At 40.3% G+C, this 25,483-nt stretch overlaps 1 protein-coding gene and 1 long non-coding RNA gene across 3 annotated transcripts in view; both read left to right on the forward strand.

The window, feature by feature from the left end:
- Window positions 1-8,545: 8,545 nt before the first annotated feature.
- The window catches only part of LOC140344053 (fibronectin type-III domain-containing protein 3A-like), a gene marked incomplete in the record, with an annotated part of 68,663 nt that continues 51,725 nt past the window's right edge, over window positions 8,546-25,483 (forward strand). For both annotated transcript variants that reach the window (XM_072430965.1, XM_072430967.1), the window contains 1 exon segment: window positions 8,546-8,699.
- On the forward strand, window positions 16,362-19,269 carry LOC140344037 (uncharacterized). Its single transcript, XR_011923460.1, has 2 exons — window positions 16,362-18,501; window positions 18,863-19,269. It is a non-coding gene; the product is annotated as an uncharacterized lncRNA (long non-coding RNA).

Here is a 25,483-nt window from a genome sequence, read left to right on the forward strand (position 1 = left end):
TCCCACTTTCCAAAAACATGCAGTTGGGTTAAATGGATCCCCCCCAAAAAAACAATCATTGACCTTAGTCTGTGTTAATGACATATGACTATAGTAGGGACAGTTAGTGACATGACTATGGACTGTGTACAGCGCTGCATAATATGTTGGTGCTATATAAATACTGTATATTATTAACACAGCTAAAAAAAAATTTTTTTTCACTTGCCAATGATTTTTTAATATTTTTTTCAATGTATTTCAGGTCTGCTGAATCCAGAAATGACACCAGTTTCATTGAATTGGCTCTAGTTCTTGTGATAGAAGATTCATATTCATACATTTTCTTTTTTTACAAAGTTCTCCAAGTAGAAGTTGTTTAAATCACCATAATGTATTTTGCTAGATTTGTGGTGAATATTCTCAGCAAAAACAAAGAAACATTACAGAATTTGTGAAACAAGCATATCTTGCAAATTTTGGTATTAAACTGGGGGATAAGTATTGTGCTTCCCATATGTTATGCAAAATTTGTGTAGAGTGTCTATGTCAGTGGAAAAATGGAAAACTGAAAAGTTTGAATTTTGGTGTACCTATGGTATGGTGGGGGCCCAAAAAATTATCATAATGATTGCTATTTTTGTGCTGTGATGATAAAAGGTTTTAATTGTTACAAGAAAAACAAGTGGGAGTACCCTGATTTGGAAACAGCAAGACAACCTGTGCGGCATGGTGCTGATGTTCCCATACCAGTGTTCAGTACACTCCCTGATATTCCTGTATCCAACATGGAGGATATACAGGGTTTGGAGTGTAATCCAGGAGTTAGCAGTGGAAGTGAATATGACGGAAGTGTTTCATCAAACCAGCAGTTCTACCCAGGAAGAGCTCAATGATTTATTATGTGACCTAAGTCTGTCAAACAAGCATCTGAACTTTTAGCATCCAGGCTAAAAGAAAAGAGCTGTCTGAGTCCGGAAGATAAAATAATGGTTTATAGGACAAGAGAGGTGACACTCCTACCATATTTCAGTGAAGAGTGTTCAGTACACTCCCTGATATTCCTGTATCCAACATGGAGGATATACAGGGTTTGGAGTGTAATCCAGGAGTTAGCAGTGGAAGTGAATATGAAGGAAGTGTTTCATCAAACCAGCAGTTCTCCCAAGAAGAGCTCAATGATTTATTACGTGACCTAAGTCTGTCAAAACAAGCATCTGAACTTTTAGCATCCAGGCTAAACGAAAAGAACTGTCTGAGACTGGAAGTTAGAATAACGGTTTATAGGGCAAGAGAGGTGACACTCCTACCATATTTCAGTGAAGATGGAGACTTTGTGTACTGTTGTAACATCCCTAGACTACCGAGCGGAAGACTGGCAGATTTTGATAGACAGTTCCACTTGAAGTTTGAAATCTGTTTTACTGCATAATGGCAACTGCTATGCATCAATTCCGATGCCGGTCTTACAACAGCTTAGCTATCATAAGCACCAATGGTACAAATGTATTGATTCAAAAATGATGAACTTCCTACTTCCACAGCAAAGTGGATACACAAAGTACCCATGTTTCATCTGCTTGTGAGATAGTAGAGCAAAGTAGGATCACTGGAAAAAAGTGACATGGCCTCCAAGGGAAAACATGAAAAAAGTTGCAGCGAACATCATTAACGAGCCAATGGTTGACAAAGACAAAATCATTCTCCCTCTACTACACATAAAGTTGGGATTAATGAAGCAATTTGTTAGAGCTCTGAACAAGGACAGTGATTGCTTCAAATACATATGTAGATTCTTCCCTGGATTGAGTACTGAAAAAAAAAGCAGGAATTTTGATTGAATTGATGGACCCCAGATTGGGAAACTGATAAATGATTTAAATTTCACAAGTTACATGACTGATACTGAAGCTTCTGCCTGGCACAGCATGGTTGTCATGTCATGGTTGTCAAGAACTTCTTGGGTAACCATAAAGCACAACATTTTGAAGAACTGGTACAAAACTTGTTCTTAAACTTTAAAAATTTGGGTGCTACCATAAGCATAAAGGTACACTATCTCCATAGCCATTTGCAAAAATTTCCAGAAAACCTTGGTGATTTCAGTGAGGAACAATGAGAGAGGTTCCATCAAGATATAAAGGTGATGAAAGAATAGTATCAGGGTAGATGGAATAGGCACATGATGGCAGACTACTGCTGGAGCCTTCAACCTGATTGTCCTTATCATCAGCATAAAAGGAAATCATTGAGTTTTTAAATCACTTCATTGTGATTAGTAGAATATACTAAATATAGAATATATTGACATTAAGTATTTAAAACATTTAATTTTATATACGTAAGCATATCTAATTTAATTTTGCTTAAATAATGTTTCATTAGTTTTCTATGAGGTTATTATTGAGGTCATTATTTCAAAAACTAGAGCCAATCTAGCAAAACCAATACCACATTTGGAATCTGTGCATCAAACATACCCTTAAATGACTTTAATCTGTTTGGCAAGAAAATGTAGGTTGATCAGTGTAATAATAAAATAAAAATAGACCCTTAATGAATAAGTTTTAGCAGGGGTTCCCCTATTTCAAGGGTTCCTTTGGGGTAAAACTGTTATATAAGACTGCTTTAGGGAGTCTGCACAAATGTGTCATTTATTTATAGATTGACCATTGTTTTTTGTATTAAACTGACTTCTTGAAGCAGACCTATAGTGTACTAACTCCCCCTCCCAGACAATTCTGTCTGAGTATACGCATGGACAATCAAAAGGGAGAAAAAGGCAGAGCTGGTAACTTTCCATCTCGCATTAAATTTAAGTCTTTTAAGCTCCTTTATACGAGATCACATGATCTATGCATTGAACATTCAGTCGCATGACCAATATTAGAGGTAGCAGTGATTTCTTAAAGAAATATAAAATACATGTTCTTTTTTTACTATTTACCTCTAGCTGCAAGTTTTTTGTACTATAGTTCCTGACAGTTGCCCTTAGTAAATGAAGTAATTTCCAGTTCCTGCTATTTTTGCCACAGCAGATGGAATCTTACCCTCCCACATTTATCTAAATTACAATAAATTACAGGTGAATACAACAGAAATAGTGAGATCTTCTGGTAACTTGCATGCTGGCGTGGCTGCAGCAGATATCTTCAAACAACTGTGTAGCAAAAACAGGCATGTGAAAAAGATGATTCTCAACCTCCCCTATTCACTTAAATGGTGGGGTTGGGACCATGAATGAGCTTGCAGCACAAGGCTGCAGCTCAGGGTCTGAAATGGCACTTAGATAATCTGACCATTTAAAGGAAATCCATGCTAGGTGAACGGGGGTGTAGTCATAAAAGAAGAAGAGGGGTAATAGTGAAGGCTATCTAAGGCGAGCACGCAGGAAGAACCTATACGGGGACTGTATATCAGACGTAGGCAAACTCGGGCTTTTAGGCCGGATACGGCCTAGCAAGTATTCCAGTTCGGCCCAACGCCCCCCTAGTTATTTATTGTTGGATTCGGCCTAATTGAATTATAGCGTTATTGGAAGTTCTCGCGATATCATTGATATCGTCGAGTTCCTGCACAGTAACCCCAATTACTATGCCTAAAGAGCAGAAGCAATGCGCAGCTACCAGTCTCTGGAAGGATGACCTTGAGCGTCGTGTCTTCAACCCCGAATGGACTGACAAATTATTGTTCGTCCAACGCGGCAACAAAGCCCTGTGTTTAGTGTGCAACGACACCAACAGCACTTTCAAGCGGACAAATCTCAAGGGGCATTTCCATGCCAATCACGAGCACACGTACCGAGACTACACCATGGATGAGCGGAAGACTGAGGCTGCTTGCTTGCAGTCACAGTTGGGAAAAAACCTTTCCTTGGACACCTTGTTTCTTCTGGCCTAGTGTGCCTTCTTGACCTCCTAAAATGGCCTAGTAGTCCAAAAAGTTTGCTGACCCCTGCTGTAGATGAATGAAGTTTGCCATTGTTGAACGCTCCCATTCAAAATTCCAGCTGCCTGGAGCGACTGGGATCTGTGGATGACTAGTAGATCTGAACAGACTTTAAGAGATTTCTCCTCGCCAAAGCAGTGTGCAGAGGCACAGACAGCAGGAGAAATATTTGCAGTCTTCATTTGGGACATTTATTTAACCAGCAGAGTATCTTTAAAGTCTGTTAAATAAATCAGAACTGTCATTTACAAACACTCATATACTCATGCATTTTCAGATTTCATTTGGAACAAAAAAAAACTAGTGCAGAAAGGTAGAAAATGGACACTAAATACAGTTGACATTTCTTTTTAAATACATATATATGATTTGAAATGTAATTAGAAGTATAATTATCTGAATTTGGTTTTATTTTCCAGCATTTAGCATTTCCAATTTTGCATTTAGCTGTTTCTCTGGAATTTAGTATTATCTATGTACAGTAAGAGCTCATTACAGATAAAGGCCCACCCTTTTAATGTTGCAATCATGTGTGTTGGGAACAACTAGTCATCTTAACCAGACTTTGGAGAAAATCATTTGCAGACAATAACTGTAAGAATGAAAAACAAAGCTTGACAATTACACATACAACATGTGTTCAAAAAAGTGGTTGTTTGTGCAAAAGGAAAAAAATCAACAGCTATGCAATAGGAAACCCACCGTCCCTTTTATGTAATGGCCAGAAAATGCTAGTCAAAACTTTTCACCTAATTGCAACATTGTTCTGTTTTTTAGTAGTATCCTCTCTTTTTTTTTTTGTTTTGTGGCTTTCTTTGGAATTGCTATAGAAGAAATCAGCTATAGCTTGGAAAACATAATCACTGCTACAATTTATGATTTCCTATTAAAGTAATCAGTAAAATTTTTGATTTTTAGGACTAAGTTATCAATCTACACCAGCCTTTCTCAACCTTTTTAACATAGGGGAAACCTTGAAATGACTTTTTTGGGTGTTGGAGAACCCCTGCTAGTATTATAGTACTGCTAGTCACAGTACATTAGTGTGGTGAATGCATATTACAATTGGTCATAGCTTAAGAAACCCCTAGCAATCTCTAGAGGAACCCAGGTACTGAAATACTAATTTTTGCTATTCCAACTGATTCCTTTGTTCTCATAAACCACCAATACATTTTTTTTGAGTGGCTCTTTAAATTCTAGATCTTATAATTGTAGTGATCATTTACAAATTTCTGTATCGAATATTCATACAAATGGTTACTTTAAATGTATTCTGATATTCCTGCAGAATCTCTCCCTGCACCATTTATACCTGTTACAGACAGGAAGATGAACCTGTTGGACGTGATGTGTAAAAGCAATCAATACGTCTAGGGGTTATATGAGGAGATGTATAACAATGGAGGCACCTGAACAGTTTTAGAGTGCTGATAACTAATGACTCAGATCTTAACAATATGAGACCACTCCAACGTTCTCCCCTGTTCCACTGAAATAAGTAACAAAGCATCCATTCATTGGCAGCTATGCTAAGAAAACAGGACTGGAAAGTCTGCTACAGTCTTCAGTCTAAGCTAGAATGTGACTATGGGGGGTTGAATGAGGGCAAATATGTCTAGGGCTTTGTCTGGTCAGAACTGTCTGGCGATTGTGAGAGTAATGGCGGTGGCCATGTTGCTACAGCTATGTGCGGGTATCTTTGGTAGAGGAGTCCCCCTAGAAAAAATATGTGTGTATGAGCCAATAAATCTTTGGTGACTTTGTAAAGAGGTTTGACAATGATCAGTTCACTTCTCGTCCCCATTTTATTAAAAAAAATAAAAGCCCATGATCCAAGGGATCCCCTGTGACCTTGCTGCCTTAATAAGGAAAAGGAACACTTGAACTTCAAAGCCAAAGGGATATTTGCCGCATTTAATATAACAGAGCTCTACCTGCCTCTGTATTTTTTGGCACAAGTGCCTAAATGTCAGACAGACCTGATTAGGCATGAGATCCCATTCCCAAACATTCCTATGATGGGCTGCCTTACTGGACGCAATAGGAATGTGTTGGGGAGGGAGGGCAAACTTTAGCACTACCAGGAGCCTCTCAACTTCAACAGCTCAGGGCAGGAACCTGATGGGTCATTAAAAGGTATATGCATGCACCTCTAGATGCCTTCTCTTTATACCTTGTGGTGGATTTGGTAAACGTATACGCCCAATATAGAACCTAGGGTAAGAATCCAAAGGACTCTACAGGTGCAGGAAACTGATGTGAGGAATACCACAGGTACATGCAGGCACCACAACAAAGACAAAGGTTCAAAGCTGCATGTTGAATGACATTAAGCCGACCTCAGGGGAAAAGGTAATAGAAGGCCTCCATGATCTGGTTACAAAGTGCAATGTAAACCCTGAGATTAATTTGTGTGTAAACTGTATACCATAGCTGCTACCTCTCCCATAATTCATTGGATGATCTCCAGTTTTAAATATTTGTCCCTGGAAATGTCCACAACTTACTAACTATAGTCAGGAGCACCATTCACCACATTTCTGGACCCCATATTAGGTTTCCTACCACATTCCAAAAACATGTGGTTAATTAATTTGGCCCCAAGTTTTTCCCCCAAAATTGACCTTAGACTGTATTTAAGACATATGACTATGGTAGGGACATTAGATTGTGAGCCGGTTTAAGGGACAGTAAAGTGCTACGTAATATGTTGGCATTATATAAATACTGGACATGTCTTTCAGAAGAAATCACATTCCTAAAATATCTGGATTTTAGGATTCTTTAGGGAGTGATGCAATGATATACAAACACCTGCTATTTTGATAACGAGAAAAAAAACGATAAGATTTACTTTGTAGTTGTTGTTGTTTTTTTAAGCTTGGCAACAACAAGCATTTCCCAGTGATCCCCTATGAAGGCCAGACACACACACAAAAAAAAGAAACACTTGTCTACTCTATCCAAAACTATGAATACGTTTTGGGTACACATACACCTAAATCTACTTTGGATTTAAAGATTCCTATGCAAATGCACACTCTCCTAAAGAACAGGATTTATATAGTGCCAACATGTTACACAGCGCTGTACAATAAATTAAGGTTGCAAATGACAGACAGATACAGACAGTGACACAGGAGGAGGAGAGGACCCGAAGAGCTTACAATCTAGGAGCTGGGGGCATGTACAGAACGGGTATTTCTTCCGCCAAGGGGAAAAGGATGCCGATCAAATGCATGCACTGTGAGATTGTCTTTTTTTTTTCTCCTCATAGCGGCTACATCACACCTGCGTAGTGTGAGATCAGGTGACGAAGAAAGAAGAAGAAGACGGAAGAGAAGACAGAAGATGGCGGCGCTTTCTCTGCGCTAGAACAAAGTTCTGGCGCAGAGTTCCAATTCTAGGAGGACACTGGACCGAATCATGAAAAGGACCAGCGCCATCGATGGATCTGTGGGAATAAAGTTAAGTGTATTTTTATTTTGTAGTTTTTTTTCCGCTTTAAACGTACCTAAACCCTGAATTTTCACTTTACATAAATGCGTATATGTGTTTGCTTTTAAGTTCAACACCCTTTTTTTTTTTTTTTTTTTTTTTAAGAAAAGGGTGCAGCACCGCCCCCTAATTCCTAGGCGATAGAGAATGAATGGGAGCGCAAAACCTCTTGGGATACCTACGTCATGCATCCCGGGAGGTTCTTGGGTGCTCCTTCTGTGTATGCCCCAGCACCTGGGGCATGTGCAGAAGGAGCCCTTTCCCCAACTACATCATCTGATCTCGCGCCTGGGTCAGGTGTAATAGTAAGAAGAACCCAGAGGAAGTTGGTGGTGCCTGGAGTGCTGGTCCGAAGACAGATACCGGGACCTGACGGAAGGAACATCCGGACTGATTGACTGCGGTTCGATATTGAAGGTAGGTGTATTTTTTTTGGTTTAGCCTTTTTTGAGTTTAGTTCCCCTTTAAGTTTGTCATTACTGTAGAAAGAAACCCACTTGCACACACTTGGGGTTTCTGAAACCCAGGCTGAGCTGTGCCTACACGTCATCAGCTTTGGTTACCAGGGAAACCCGTCAATCCCGGTTTTGCTTGTGTTTGGCCAATCATGATGGTGGACATTAGTCCAGAAGAGGAAGAGAAGGAAGATGGCGGCGACCAGTACAGGTGAATTGGCCAGGTTTAGTTCCCCTTTAAGGAGACACAGAATATGAACCTTTCCCTACTCTCTCCATAAAAGTTTTAGTTTTGTATACTATAAAGCCAGACTGAGCAGACAGATTTCACTTCTACTGATATAAGCCAGGGCTGTTGGAGGTCTGTGGAGAACCCTTTATAGTTCAGCAGCCATGACATGAAACCAAAGTGAGGTAAGGAGCCCTCACAAGGCCCTATCTTGTCTCTGTGAGGGCTGACTGGGGCTGCAATGTGTCCGCACACAATACAGGGCTGTGTGGGTTTCCCATGCACTGAAACTATTTACACAGGGGGGGGGGGCAGTGTGGATTTTCCTAGCAGGGGAGGAGAAAGGGGGGCGCTCATATCTCTGCCAGCACAGCGAGGGAAGAAGTGGGCGTGGCCGTCTGGCTGCCTGTGCCCGGTCTCCCCTGCGCATGCGCACCTCCCGCATTCCAGCATGGCGCTGCAGCCCGGCAGTGGAAGAGCTGCGCACTGAGATTGCAGCGGCCCCGGGGACACCACGGCACAGGAAGACGAACACCGGGCGAATTAGATTCACGGCCTGCCTAGGCTGCACTACCGACCGCACCCAGGTAAGTCCCCATCCCTGACATTCCTTTCACTTATCTCTGCCTCCCTTACACCGGCTCCCGGTAAACGAGACTGGAGGATCACATGACCAGGGGTAAAAGAAAGCCAGTCTGCCATGGCACCCTATCCTAGCCTGTTGCTTAAGTCTTTCCATCATCACTTAGTTGTGAGTTAGATAATAGATTACCTAAGTCACAGCTGTAACCCTCATCAGATGGATTTATAATCACATTTTTGGTATAAAATGAGAGTGGTTGCCATGGGCAACCGTTTCACTTTAATCGCACTTAAAATATTTGAACCCCTTCTCCTGCACAGGAGGATTCCTTCCATGATTTCCAGGGATTTTTCTCATTCTTGCTATTGCAAAGGTTACAAAAAAGGAAGCAGTGGGTCAGTTGCCCCCTATGGGGTCATGGATTTGCCCCCAACCTGCAGCACCCCTGCCTTTGCCTCCTGGAAATGCCACGTAGACTGCAGACAGCAAGGATCCTGCGCCCTCCCCGCTCACATTGACTCCCCCTCCCTCTCCTCCTTTCAGTTGTCTCACTTGCTTGATATTTCCCTTCTTTTCCCCAATCAGAGCTCTTTCATTTTTGGAGTTATTTTTTCCTTGCCGTTCCTCTTTGCAGCGGAGGCGGCCGCGCAGTCTGCACCCCCTTTTTTTCCTCGCTCTAAGTCATAACAAAGGGCTATTGACTTTTTTTTGGGTGACGTCACCCTGGTGGACAGTTACTTGTTGCAGGCGGGCTCTAATGTCAGCAATGGGGGGTGGGCAATGGGAATGCCTGGAACTGAATGAGCTTCTGGATTGTCAATTACTGATCGCCCCCTCCTCAAGAATCTCCGTCCCATCACAGATGGATCACTGGGGTCTTTTTTTGTTGTCATTGTAAATATTTGCTGCAAAAGTTTGGGCAATTCAAAATATTTAGTTTTAGTTAAATTCTATTAGATAAGCAAACACATGGTCCAGAACTTTATCAGTGTTGAGGTTTCAAGACTTCTCGCCAACTTTTCTACCATTTTTTTATTAATAATATTAATAGGGTCATCGCTGAGCTCCAGGTGAGTGGCTTTACCTCTATGGTGGGCATGAAGCATTTATAGGGATGAGAGGGCAGATCTCTGGGGCACCTTTATTTACACAGCCAAGAATTGCCCAGTCTGGGCATTTACATCTTGGTGTGCCATCGTTTTGCTTCAGAAAGTCCGGAATGATCTTTAAATGAACCTGGCACACTGAGTTGGCATTCTGCTCCAACGTGATCTATATATTTGATTTGTAAGTCTGTTATTTTTTTATGCAGTTTCTAGTAATTGCATGGTGAGTATGATTGTGTGTGATTTGTGACTACTGATCATGAACAATGTGACTTTAGTTGTATGGTGTCACTGCGGGGTTGTTATAATACTGGTCAGTGTGTTTTGACCCCGACACATTTTAGCTATTAACGGTGATGTGAAGGTGCTGCCCCATACGGGAAAAATTTTGAACAAACTATTTCTGACTGACGACCGTTCTTGCCCAATGATATCGCAATCAGTCATTCCAATTTGGGATGTGTGGCTGTAATCGTCGTTGTTTAGTGGCACCTGTACACGTAGGGTAATAGCACCGGGCCCCTAGTTTCTCCAAGTCCCCTATTGGCAGGGGTGGAAAGAGCTGGAATGTTAAGCATTTTGAGCCCCCACCTTATATTTGCCAGGGCCCCTTTTTTTGTCAATACCAGCCTTGTGTAAAACTGCTTGATAGTGAATGATAATCACCCAGTTTAGCCTGCCAGACTGAGTCTTTATGGACCTTGGTAGCATAAGAGCTTAGACTCCAGGTGGAAATTTGAGGCCTTATCAGCAAATAGATATTCACAAATTTCCTGCTGCAGAAACACAAGAGGAAGTGAGGGGAATTTCCAGCATCAGAAGTGTTGTCACTGTAATGGGTATCCCCTCAGGGAAATTTGCCCTCTCTTCCTTTTCTGATGTCTATTGTACAATTTTAGATTTTCCCCATTTCCAGTGGCAAATGAAGTAGAAGTGATGTGTAAAAACTTGTCAGAGGTTCTGATTTATCCCCATCTTATCAAATGTAAATGTAACCTTTGCAATGATATAAATATACAGCAACATTGTTTCTTCTATTCTATGACAGGTGGCCCTTTTTTTGTCTGAAGTCCTAAAACCTAACAACCCTTGCACTAGGCTTCCCACCCCAAGGATAAAATGCAGAACTGCTGGTCCTGCATGTTAGTGGTGATTGCTCGATGGAGCACCATAGAGAGAAGGCTTTAGGGGACACAAGGAGCCTACAGGAGTGAGTGAAAATATAAGTAAAAGCCCTGGAGAAAATTAGCATTTAACCTTGAAATGTAGGGGCAGCCCCCACTGCACTGGTTTTGAGATTTGCCTAAAGTTAGGCTTTGGGGATTGGCCGAACAAGCAAAAGGAACACTGAAGTTAGGAAACCCCAAAAATCACCTTGGCACCAGAAGACATTTTAGGAATCCAAAAGGTGCTAAATCCATGAGCAAAAAGCTTTGTTGGCTTCCTGGTCCAAGAGCTGTAGATTTTTGTGGTTTGTAACTGAAGAGTTCAATCATAAATGACTAAATATTGCAATCAAAAAATGTCAGTAATGATACGATCCCACAGTATGAATCATGTAAGAAAGTCATCATGACTCTGAAATTCCATGGAGACCAACGAAACATAATGTTTTTGGGGTCTCCATGGTCCTATTTATCAAGGCACCAACCAAACAGTAAGTGAGTTGGTTTTCATAGAACTTCAGTAAATGGACTTATTTAGAATCATGAGAGTTGATCATTTTAAGTGACAGAGTTTTCTGTGTTTCTAAGACCTTCATTAGGGTCTATCCACCCGGTATGGCCATTATGATGGCTTCCCTGTGCTGTTGTTTTTTCCTACTTATTTTGACAGAATATCATGGGAAGAGCTGGAGGTACAAAGGTGGACTGGAGCACCCAATGGCTTACAGCCCACCAGTCTTTGCCTTCAAATAAAATAACGTATAGGCCAGACTAAAGAGGGGTAAGATCTGTAAGTGTAGCTGATCTGCATCCTTGAAATCAGGTGTCCAGGTGACAAATACCTTATATATGTCATCTGTGTATCTGTGTTGTCAGCTGTTTGCTTGCAGTTCAGCATTAAGGAAGTCATCAATGGCAGTACCTGCATTCTACTCATGAATTTTTTAGAGGTAAGCATTACAACAATAACTCGATTACTAAGGCAGGATAGTGGGCTCGTTATTTAAGTGGAATGTAACATTATTGTATCAAGAAGATATGCAGATGTTAAATCCCAAACTCCATATAGTTACTCCGAAGCAAAAGATGCTTGGTACAAGCTAATTTGTAGAATACCATTGGTGAGTAACAGATGATGGTGTATATGTCTTCAAGGAGTAGAGTCTTCTGTATTTGACACTTCTAGGAGTGTTGATTTCATGCATCCCTTCTGCTTTTGGGGGTTTTTCCTGCCATCCCCTAAGTCGCTGCTGGGCTTTGTAGTAACATATTGTTGCATATCATAGACCTTGCTGGAGAATGTATTGATTAAACACAGATTGGGTTTGCTGCCTGCCAAGAGAGTACTCATTGCCTTCCAATGCAGAAGTTGAACACTTCCAAAGGCTGTGATGTTTACTTGCATTGACTGAACTCAGAAGTGCCGGAGTTGTACCCCTTATTGCGGATAGGCTTCATTGAACCATACAACAGCAGTCTTGTGCATAGGTGTGCTTGGCTCAGTTTTCTCCCCAGCCCATTTTAGCAGGGCGCACCACCCGGCACTTTTCACTAACCACCCAGCTGTCTTTGGGAGGTTACTGAAGATTTGGGTCACAATACAGGGGCTGCCACCCACCTACAATGTCTTCCCACCTGCCTTAAAAATAATTCTAGGTTGAACACTGTTGTCTGTTTGTGTAAGAGCAAAATAATGTAAAGAACTTGACTGAGTATTGCAACACCTCTATAGTATTTTAGATATGTGGGTGTTGGGGCCATCAGTAGCACTGATCAATCAAAAAGGATTGACCAGTTAAGTGCTTCCTGAAAGGCTTGAAAATCCTCTTACCCTAATCCTTGGAGAACAGTTCAAATTAGGCTTCTCCTCTGACTTTGACCACAAACACCTCCTTTCTAGTGCTGTTAGTTCGCAGAAGATAGTTGGAAAGTTGATAGCATTGTTTGCAGTTTTAGGTACGTACGCAAGAATTTACAAAGTAGAATCTCCAGGTAATTTTTGGGGTACTTTAAGAAAGTTCACTTAAAAATACCACATCTGAGGATTATCAGCCAAATATTCCATTTTTTTTCTTGGGTTTAGATACTTGATAGACCCTAAATCAAACAGAATAACATAGCATACAATCTGCAGTGATCATTTCTTGTTTTGACTTCACTTTTGCTCTGGCTTTAGTACATCAGATTTTAATTGTCCTTGTATGTAAACAGAAGCTTTGTGCTGTTCTCATTGTTGTACCATGCAGGGTAATCTATCACTCTTCATCTCCTATTATTAATGTGAGGGGTACCTCTGCTACAGGAATTTATGTTCTGTAAGAGTTTTTACTTGCGAGCTGAAAATCCTGCTTGTAATGCTGCATTTTCCCAATGACCCTTATCTGGAAATGAGTGTCCTTCTCAGAATGCGAGCAATGCCAACAAGAGGAAATGACTGACTCAACATTCTGTCCAAATATAGGTTTTATCACACAAGTGAGGCGAATTAGGGCTTCTCTACTTAACTGTGTGTTCAACTAGGAAAGGCTTAATATGATATATATTTCATGAACATTTAGCCAGACACAGAATTGCTTTTAGTTTCTTGACCATTGTTCACCATGTCGATTCATTACATATGAGTCCAAGGAGTACAAGTGGGTCAAGACTTGAACGTCAGGGTCCTATGTCTTTTGACCCTCTCATACCAACATGTTTTTATTCAACTTTGGGAAATCTTGGTTTATAGCAAGGGCATATGGCATACTATCCAAAGTGTTCGTAGTTTATTTTCATTTCATCCTCTGCCTCTTGTTCTATCTCAGTATTTTTAAAAATAATACTATAGGATTTCTTCTGCTTAAAACCATACACATAGTTTCTTAACTCTGGAAAAAATGTAAATGACACCTTAATGGACTGTGCAATAGCGGACAATGCACAACACCTTGCATCTCATTAGCTGTGTTGCAAAAAATGTGTGTTGGAAGCCCATTAATAATGAATGGTATTTGTTAATGTAACACACATTAATCATTTCAATTTCATTGATCTGGATTGGCTCTCGCGACAACAATGGGCAATGTTTGTTCCATGTGTGTTGGCCTATCCATTTGTAGTCTCAATCAGGTGTATATGTGACAGAGTAAACATTCATGAGCATAGGGATGAGGCATTGCCACCCTGTATCAGGAAGTGTTTAAGCATGGACCTATATGTCAGGATCATTAAAGCTGCAGATTTCAAATTCAGAAATACATACTCATTTTGCTGCAGTTGTCTTGGTGGTCTGGGTTTAGGTTTGGGGAGCAGACCCATCCTGCTTGATTGAGCGATACTCGAAATGTAGTACTTGGAGCCCAGAGGGGTTGGAACATTTCCGGGCTTGGTTTACAAAATATAGGTATTATGGCACTGTCTGTACTTTACCCTAAAGAGGGCCGGGGACAAAGGAGAAAGCTGGAGAATTCATTGAAGTATAAAGAGGTAAAGTAGAGCTTGGCAAACCTCTCCTTGCAAAATGCAAAAATGAAATCATGTACAGAGGAATTTGGAGGCAGACCCCTGCTCCTGAAAATGCTAGTTATCTGAATGCCATTCTTAAACACGGTCCCTGGTACATTTAGGGTATTGTCACAGATGTGCTGGCTTCTGTTGGTTCTAATTTGTATGCTTGTTCCAGGCCATTGATTCAGAACACATTGAAGCCAGAAGATCAATAATAAAGCCAGACAACCAACATTTTCAGAAAATGGTCTGCAGTGACAACCTTCTATTATCATAGCATAGGTTTTATGTAACATTTGGGTAAAGATTTAGGTCATTGTTACATATGCAGCATGTGGTTCTGGTTTATGGAAGAGGAAGATAAGCAAAGTTTTTGCAAGAACTTGGAGTCAATTGATTCTATAAGCAGGGATCATTAGCAAGGTAGTGTGGATGTCATTTGCCCTGCAAGCTCTACAACAGCCATAGGTGACAGATCTACCAGCTGTCATAGCTCTGCAGCGTATTTTGTTTTATCAGCATCATAATCTAGGACTAATGAGCATCAGTAATTCATGGCTTTATTTTGCTAATAATTGTACATTTGCCCTAGGCTTGGGATAAATACAGTGATGTCTGCATACTGTTCCTGTCTGCTTTGTTAGTCTTGCAACACATTAGTGTGCAGATTAGAATGTGTTATTAGTGTCAGTGCTTGTTATTAAACACACAGGTTTATATGATAAACGTAGATAAGTAATCTAAATTGACTTGGCGTCTGTCTCCTTTTCCTGTGCAACAGCATTGGAAGAGGAAGGAGCAGCACTAGGAGCCCTTTAGGCTACGTACGCATGTCCAGTGGTTCTCGCCCGATAATCAGCTCAGGGCCGATATCGGATGAGAATCTGGTGTGTGTACAGCGCCCGTCGTCCATTGTCCGAACGACCGCCCTGGCGGATCCACGGACAATAGACGACGAACGATCCAAATGCAAGGGAAGTGTGAGAGCGCGCAGCAGGGTGCCACTCCGTTGTTCTCCCCTCTCCAAAGAGCAGAATGGTGCTGTATGTACAGCACTCGTTCATGCATCGTGCAGTGCTTAATCGTTGGAAAGGATTGTGAAAGATCCTTTCCAACGACTATAAACTATAATTGCACATGTGTATGCGGTTTTAGGTGTCCCTTGTGCAGATGTAGATATAGTAATTGTAATGGGTTTCCTGAAAACCTAAATGTTATTTAAAGGGGTTCCCCCCACGTTAAAAAAAACAAAAAAAAACATTGAGAAACACTTGTGTATTTAGCTTAATATAAACTGTCAAGCCTTGGCTTCTTAAGTCGTAACCAAGAGGGGGAAAACATTGAGACTAAAGATCTTTCTGCTCCAAGTTGGCTAGTTAGCTTTTCCCTTTTAGCTGTATAGTACAAAAGAGAGCTTAGTTGCTTTAGGTGACACAGAAAGTTCTTTAGTCTGGCAGTTTATATTAAAAAAGGTCCCTTGTTCTTTATAAAAATTACACTTTACTCTCCAGCTGTTCCCATCTATGATATAATAATGTTCTCATTTCTGGCCAGTATGGACTTTATCCCAGTTGAACAGCTGTGCAGTTGGCATAGTCTCCCCTTCCATATGATTCAGCCTCCAGTTCTCCATTCTCCAAGCAGCCCCAGCCCTTCAGTACTGAATTCCATTGCAATGAATCAAAATCCGTCTTGTAAAATTCCATGCAACAACTGTATTCTTGCCGGCAGCACCGGTATTACTGTCCTGTATATCTGCAAACATTATTTTTTTCTACTTTATACCATGGAACAAGCCAACACAAGTGGAATGCTTAAGTGAACCTGCTTCTATATTGTTCTAACAAGTTTATTGCCCCCCCCCCCCATCACTTATTCCTGCCTAGGCTGTATTCAGGCAATACCTTGGCAATGACATTGAATAATGAACGTCTAGAAGTGTTTCCTGGCAGACCTTCGGCTCGCCTATAAATAGCCTTTTCAAAAATGAGTAAGCTAATACTCTGCAGGGTTGGCTTTATTTTTTTGCTCATATAGATGCTCTTTTCCCATAGACGAACAGTGACTTCCTTGTTCTCTGGAAGATATCAGATCTTCCTAGCTTATCATTCTGATATTCAGTGATTAGCTGCCATTCTGCAATGCAAAGACGTTTTTGTGCTGAAAATGGCTATTGTATAGAGATTGGGGCAAGACGAAAGATGTTAAGTGGCTTTATACTATATTGTTATCCACCTGTATGTGAGTAAAGCTGATTGTATAATGTATTAACCTGTATTAGTTCTGATAGATTGCTGTTGGTTATGGTGCTGTATAGCTTGCCAACACGTCCAATCTGAAACCAATCTGAACACGTCCAATCTGAAACCCAAATATCAGAAGCTTAGGATTGGATTGGGTGTTGGAATTCATGTCATATTGGAAATCAGGTCGAAACTAAAAATCAGCTCTTGTGTACCAGACACTAGAAAATCTTAACACAAAGCAAAATGCTACTTCCTGGAAGATTGGTAAGGTATTGTAAACTATGTGCAAAGGGCCAATAATGTGTATGTGCTCAAGTGGTATACAGATCTTTTGGTACAATCTTGCACTTGAAGCTGTCTGACACCCTTGGTGAGGTCTCAGTAGTATGCAATAGTAGAAAACTGTATGATGGTTGGGCCTGACTGCAGCTTTAGTGTTTAGTGGGTGCTTGTTCGAGGGAAGAACCTTAAAAGGTTATGAAACATAGATGATGTGCTTGGAGCTGGTAGCTCGAAAAGCTATCCGGCACGGTTGTCAATTCTATTTTGACGGTGAACCTATCCTTACCAAAACCAGACTTGGTACACCCTAATAACACATGCCACAAAATATGCTTGTAGTGCCCAGCAATGTTTTTTTCTTGGAACTTAAATCTAGTTGCTGTAAGAAGGTCAATTTTGACCTGAAGAACAAGATGGGGCAAAGCTTGGCCCACCAGAATGGCTTGGTATTCAGACATAGAATGGCTACAGATGTGTCTTGGCACTTTTTGTTTTTTACTGATTTTTTTTGTTGTGTATTTTAACAATACATTCTAATATAGTGCATTACAAGTTACCAGTAATGCCTATTTTACCGCCATCAGGCCCTTTTTTTTAAAAACTCAGCGCTAGTCACAACATTCAGAAAAGAACGGTGCAATTAGGACTTGTGTATTCTAGTCATCTTACAAGAACCAGTAACAACCTTCTTAAAGGTTGCCATGGGAGTGATATGTAACAAAAATGACTGCATCTGTCACCAAAATGTGCTGCAGTAATACCATGAAGTATTGCTTTGTGCCTTGCAATTTCAAAGAATATGACTTCTCTGTGCCGGTTTTGTGTGAGGAGGTGATGTGACCCCTGCATTCCAGACAACCTGATGTAATCTCCCAGCTTTGCACCCATTAACTTTATCTTAAAGCTAATGTAGAAAAGTAAAATTTAGCACATGTAAAATATAAACATTGCCTTTGCCTGCTATATGTACCCACTCTATAATTTTTAGTACATTTTTATATTCCCAGCGGTATTGGAAGTTTTAAAGCTAAAGCTGGGATGAGAAATCTTTGCCTGTGTGTAGCAATGGGGACTGCTCATCTTGCCTACAGGATGGCAAATTAGCTATAGATGAATGTGTACCTTAATCAGTATTCTGCCCAGAGTTTTTTTTATAAGCTGGGAGGGAAAAAGCTGTAGGCAGGTCGCAGCCCCTGTATTTTGACGCAACTTTTCAGTAGCCACTCGAAAAAAAGCCATGTGGTTATTGAAAAGTGCCGGATGGTGCACCCAGCTGAAAGAGGCTTAGGGGGCTCGGGGACTTAAAATTCACTCCCATTTCTCCCTGCTTTTCATGTGAATTGTGTTTCGAAGCCTTCCTTTCACTCTCCAACTTTGCAACTCTGATGTGGACCCATACAGTTCAGGGCCATGATTGCAACAAATTTGTTGTGTTTTGGGAGTAAATTCAGACTGTGTTCTTTGCTATAGGGGATCTGTAAACACAGCTGTCTATAGATGTCTCTGGAATGTTTGAATAGGCAGCACGGTGGCTCAGGGGTTAGCACTCTGGCCTTTGCAGCGCTAGGTCCTAGGTTCCAATCCCAGCCAGGACACTATCTGCATGGAGTTTGCAGGTTCTCCCCGTGTCTGCGTGGGTTTCCTCCGGGTACTCCGGTTTCCTCCCACATCCCAAAAACATGCAGTTAGGTTCATTGGCTCCCCCTAAATTGACCTAGATTACATTAATGACATATGACTATGGTAGGGACATTAGATTGTGAGCTCCTTTGAGGGACAGTTAGTGACACAACTATGGACTCTGTACAGCGCTGCGTAATATGATGGCGCTATATAAATACTGTATAATAATAATAATAATAATAATAATAATAATAATAGGCAAAGTATTATGCGCTTTGAGTTCCTCAACAAGTAAACGTTGAACTCTACCAAGTGCTACTTTAAAGCAACTCTGTTGCTTGAAAAAAAAAAAAAAAAAGATTTTAATAAAAGTTTGCCTTGCAATAGATGACTCCTAACACTTATCTCACTGACAAGTCCTGAGTCTTCACTTTGCTGTCTTCAAAAGTTATAGCCTGCAGCAGAATCCTTAGCATTCCATGTTTTGCTCCCGGTGTGGAAAATGGACTAGTGGGAGAAATCACAGCTTATAGGAGGGCACTGTAACTAAAGTGCTGGACTGCAGAACCTGCACCTAAAAATTGCCTGGTCTGCAAGATCTTGGGGGGGGACTATGTCTCCTTGGATGAGTTCATCAAGAATGCTGTTGGAGGCAAGAGCACCAATCTTTTCCAGCAAAACCATCTTAAAGAACAGATTGCCAAGTCTTCCCACTTCTCCAAAACTAACACACTTTTACTTTACTTTTCCCAGGACCTTTCAAGCATGGTTCTTAGTCCAACTTTAAGGTTTGGTGTTTAAAGGCTTTCAGGTCCTTCAAAGCCTTCCTCTGCGTGAAGGGGCACACCTCTTTTGTTAACCTTTGCTAGCAGGTTAAAAGCTTTAAACTTAAACATGTTGGTGGTATCCAAGCTCCAGTCCCACTTCTAGTTCCTCACCTCAATTCTTTGTGTCTCTACACAGATCTCCATCAAGCCTTCTGGTCCAGTGCGTCATTTTCCCTTTCCCTGTGGCAGAACTAAACCCAAGGACCCTACACCCCCAACCTCTAGCTTTTGAATGTCTGATAAGAGTCCAATGATACCAATCTTTTTTTACCCCTGAAGCCTATTAGGAGACATGCTGTGTGCAGGCCAGTATATTTGTTTCATAGAGTGCAGTCCTCACATACCATTTACTGTAGGGAGGTTTCATTTCTTTCTGCTTGTCAAGTTTATAACTGAACTGGAAAAAAAAAGCTAGTAAGCTGTTGCTCCAGGGCACATGGCCTCCTCTTCTTCTGCTTACACAGCATATGTGTAATGGGTAAATCTCTTTTTATTTGCATTTTAAAAGGTAAATTCCAACAGTACAGTTCATGAAGAACAATATGAAAAAAGAACAACTTTACACCCAATAAGAACCATAGTAAGAACACATATGATAAAAAACAATAATAATACAGGGAAACAGCATGTGTTTAAAAAAACCCTTTCTATCTAAAGCACACAAAATCAGTCTTTCAGTTCTGTAGCTAATTGTGTAAGTCTGAAATTTTCCAACATGCTGGTAGTCCCAATATGTAAATACTTGTATTGCCTTTTATTTTATTGCTTGGACAGCTGTCATGCTATCTATATATACACTAAAGCACCGTACACACTTCCAATGGTTCCCGCCTGATAATCTGCTCTGGCGTGTGTACAGCGCGTGTAGTTCATCGTCCGAATGACCATCCTGGCGGATCCACGGACGATGAATGTCGAATGCTCTTCGCTCCGTTGCTCTCCCCCTTTCCTCTGCGTAGAGCTGCATGTTGCTGTATGTACAGCACTCGGTCGTGCATTGTGCAGTGCTTAGTGGTTTGAAAGGATTGTGAAAGATCCTTTCCAACGACTATATTTGCAAGTGTGTATGCGGTTTTCTTGTTGGTGTACTAATATATGTGCATGTGCTTATAATGGTGTCTAAACATTTTTTCATGTTCGCAAAGTTATGGGGGTTCTTTAAATAAACAACTAAAATAAAGTAAAAAAAGAACAGTTTATCAGTCATCTCTTTAGATAATTTATGTCCTAATTGTCACCCGCCATTTGTTTTATAGGCACTTTAATGTTAAGCTATCCATTTGCTTAACCATTTTATTTGTTTTTGTTTAGCTTTAAAATGTCTTTCCATAGCAAAATGTTTAATAGTGACTAAAATTGCTTTTGGTCTATTCCATCGAGGAACTTCAGAAGGCAGCTCTCTGCATGGAGAAATTTAAGGGTAGTGTTTTATACTTTATATTCATGGAATTGTTACCTCCAATGTGATTTAACCCAAGAAGTCCAGGGCATGGGTAGTTCAAGGTGTAGTTCACATGCACCAGAATTTGCAGAGAGATATATATCTGAGTTTTCTTTCATCACATAATCATTGCCTGTGCTCCACCAATCCCTTTCTAGGTTTTCAGGGAGAAAAGACTTGTGTTACTCACCTTGTTCTTTTTCAACCCACACCTACTTATTGGCGTTTACATTTGCCACTCAAGAAATTGTAATTGATTGTATGTATGCTTGTTGTTTCCAGTACCGAAACACCCAAGATGATTCTCTCATTTTCTGTGTAACACCTGTAGAAATGAAACCTAGCTTTTCTTTCAGCAGCTGTGCTAATACAGTCAAATTGTGCTGATTTAGTTACCTATTCTAGGCAATAAATTGTGTGAGCGGTGCTGGGTTGGTACTGTGCCTTCTAATTAATCTCTTATCTGGTTTCTAAATTATATGTTAAGAACATGCAGTTATAAGAGCAAGCTTTTTCCAAAGTCCTGAAATATACTAAACGGGAAGTAATTTTTCTGATGTCATTACCTTGACTTTTTAAGGCTGCTGGTATATTGCTTGTTATGTGATTGTATATTTTATATACGAAATAACAATGTTTCCACATCGTTGGCATTTTCAAGCAATAGGCAGCAGTTTACAGTGAGCTTTTGATAATATTCACAAAATATTGCAATTTTTTTCAAATCAAAAGGCATCTCTTACCATAAGGCTCAGACTGGCAGTAAGGTTGTAGTGCCGGTATTGCCACATCAGATCTGCGGTGCAAGTGGCTGGCAGTTGGCAGCTGTTGCAGGTCTGAACCTGGCCTAAAGGTAAACTTGTATTTTCAATGATTGGGTATTTTTGCACTGTTGCAGCGAATACCTTTTATGCAAATTTTTTTTTTTATTATTATGTGGTAAAGCTAGTGCCATTGATACGGGGAGTTCAAAATACATGCTAGAGCAGCCACTTTCAACCATGGTTTCTCCAGTAGTTGTTCTGAGGGTCTTAAGCTTTGGTTGATTGAGCCCCCATCTGATTGTGCCTGCATAGTCCTGGGTCAAACAGCATTTTGCAAAACCAGTAGGATGACAACAGTGATTGTTTAGTTGTCTGTATCAGGGGTCCCCAACCCCCAATCAACAGCCCACTAGTGGGCCGTGGCTGGCTAAACGGTGGGCTGCGGCTCTGGCCGGTGGACCCCCCAGCAGGGTCTTCTCCCCGCTGCTGGGTGCACCGGCTAGAGCCGTGGACCGTGTTCCCGGTACGCTTTGCAGGCTGAGGGCAGTGGTTCGGATTGTGTCTCTTGACACAACTCGCCCACTCTCCTATCGCAGGCTCAGACCTGCAATGGGAGAGTGGGCAGGTTCTGGCAACATCAACATCACTCTGGGGGACGTTTCTTCCCCTTTGAGTGTCTCCCCGCACGTACGCAGTCCGGAGTCAGTGCATTTAGTGGTTCGCGAGCTCCAAAAGTTTGGGGACCACTGGTCTAGATGGGTGATGTTTTGACTGGCACTGTAAAGGACATTCTTCCTTGATTATCACCTTATTGCGAGCATTCTTCCTATCAGCCCTCAATTATTTCAATTTTTTCAGGGGTACAAAATGTTGACAAATGATGCCTTGGATGCTGCTAGGGGTTCCTAGGTCTGTGGCAGCTTGACCTCATATTTGATGGTACTTGAATGTTTCCAAGCACTACAGTACTTGGAGTACAGGCAGAGCCAGAGGAACTATGCCAATGTTGTTTGAAAGGGTGGCATTCCGACCATTACAAAGGGTGCCTTTTTCCAATTGACCTAAAATATACAGGGCCTTTTTTCAACTGAGCAATTGGTTAATTATATTTGAGATGGTGTTCCCCAGGACATGAAAATTATTTCAAGGGATCATCTATATAGTAAAGGGGTTGAGAATGGCTGTTCTGAAACATTTTAGCAAGGCTTCTATAGCAAATAGAGTATTTTTTTTTAATTTTTGCTACTATTCTATTGAGTGGAATAGCAGGGCCACCATAAAAATGCATTTTATACCAAAGCACATGCTCAGCCACAGAAGTTTTTTATGCTTACATAGCAAGCTAACAAGAATAATCAGTGAGTAGGATACGTTGCCTTTAATAACATTTGCAGGTTTAGACTTGCAGTACATAAATTTGCCAATCCTAAAGGGATATAATTTTTCTTCTGCTGTCAAGTACTTAGAGGTGTAATATACTGTAGTTTGAGATGCAACTGTGTTTAATAATCACTGCTGTGCCTATAGTGCCGTTTTTTTAATTTATTTTTATTATTTGTATTTTATATTTATCTCCCCTTAATTAATTTTTGCCTTTCCTTCCTCCTCCTCTACTGTTAGGACATCCGCAGGGATAAATGATCCCACAGGATATATTTATGTGTGAGTCAGAATTCCATGACAGAACTGTCTAGTTCTGTGGCCTCTTAAAGCAAAGCCTCAGCAGGTTGGGTTTTGGGAATTAAGGGTAAAATCTCAGGAAGATGACCGTTTGTGAATATGACAAATCGAAAGAAATTGCAAGAACCTCTTTATATATATATATATATATATATATATATATATATAATTTTTTTTTTACATATTGAACAATGCTATTTAAAATCACAAACTGAGGCTACAGACCTTGGAGGATGATGTGTTAAAACCAAAGATGGTCCTTTTGGTTTTGCCTTTCAGTCTTTAAAAAAAGACTTCCATGAAGCTGTGTTGAAACTGCTTCCTTAGCAAAACCCTTATCTGGTAATTTGGAAAAAATGTTAATTTGTCATGTGTGTGTGACTTTCGTCATTGAATTCAATACAGGCATGTTTGTGCCATAAGATGGGATTTGGTATTGCTTGAATCTTTTACCACAATATGGCAGCTCCTTCTTTCTTATCAGTTTTACATCAGACCCCTATGTCACTACAAGACACAGTAGTAATGTGAAGGTTAAAGAGAGGAACCAGTGAGTGCTGCAGGGCAAAGGAAATCTATTATCCCCAAATTTTCAGTTTCTACACTATCCAGAGTATAATGACTCAGTCAGGCAGCAAATAATTATCATTCTTGTGCAAATTTTACACATCCTGCCTAGAAATGCCCACTCTTTTTTAAAGCATTTTATTATTTGTATATTTCCTCCCAAGAGCCAGACCACTGCTTGCATTAGGTCTGAGGACTTGGGAGAGGAGCAAGGCGCTGTTATGTTTTTTCTTTTTAAAGTGATGTATGTGTTCCATTCCCTTCCACCAACCTTTATGTGCCTGTATTGCATGGAGAAACGTAGTAGAAGAAAAACCAGGGAAAGAACAATATATGTAATTAAACTTCAGTATATTTTTAAAGAGAATATGTCAGGAAGCAGAACGCTTTTCCCCAGAACAATCTGCTTTTGTAACAGTCTTTTGAGTCCGGTGTTAGTGACAGGTGCTCTTTAACTTTTATTGTCATAAGTATGAGTGGCTCTGCTCTCTTAAAATGTCAAGCCCTTTGTTGATGAATGAGTTTGTGATATTTTATTGAAATTCTCAAAGGCCACGGACAATGAGCTGATGCAAGTGTTACGCACAACTGAACATTTGCATAGGATGTTACATGGTCAGCTGAACATATCCAAGATTTCATTTTGTCAAATCGTTTAATAACTCCTGGAAAGTTTTCTGTAAGGGATCGTCCTATTGCGTTTGTTATTGCTGTGTCCTTTTCAGTGATAGTGCTTCTCAATTGTCCGTTCTAAGGCAATGCTTTACAAATAGATTCTTGGAAGGGACAGGATTTTTAAGAATAGATAATATAGTTATATTGTAATATCTGTCTATTACTGGTCATTCTATTTATCCCATTCACCCCTCAGTTATATAGACCTCCATTGTATAAATCAAAGTTATGACTTCTGTCTTGTAGAATATAATTTAAGCTCCATTGGAAATTATTGTTGTGTTGACACGCCATAGGTGTGAATTTGCAGGTAAAGATTTCACCTTGAATGATCTGACTAATCTGTGCTCGATGATAATGTATAGATTTGTAAAAAATATTTCTGAAAAAGGGATGAACTTGGAGTATTAAACCTATATTATAGGTGGTTATATGTAGGCAGGCGCATTTGACCCTTGCTACCCAATAGTTGATTTACTCCATATCACTGTTCAACTTTATGAGTTGGTTGACCATTGCAAACATTATTTGACATTATATATGTGGTTTATACCTTACATAATAGTTTAGCAGCGAAGCTGCTTAATGTTTTTGTAAACACCACATATACAACATTAAATCACTGCTTAGTCAACCTTAAAAAGTGTCTAAAAGAAGACATTCGTAGCAAGAATAAAACCATGGGTTTGAAAATATTAAAATCTACTTTTAAAGGTTTGATCTACATTGAAGGGCCAGTCTACTTTTTGTCTTAATTGCCAATCTTGCAGGAAGGAAAATATGGGAATTGCGTGCATATAAAATGTTTCTTAAGTTTTCTTAAGTTTCTTAAGGTGAACCCTGCAATAATAATTAACAACTAAAAATATGCACTTAGTCAGTGTTCCAACCCATCAGATAAGCTTTTGTGTCCATACATTGTGTT

This window comes from Pyxicephalus adspersus, chromosome Z (genome assembly GCF_032062135.1).
Source record: "Pyxicephalus adspersus chromosome Z, UCB_Pads_2.0, whole genome shotgun sequence".
Taxonomy (NCBI): domain Eukaryota; kingdom Metazoa; phylum Chordata; class Amphibia; order Anura; family Pyxicephalidae; genus Pyxicephalus; species Pyxicephalus adspersus.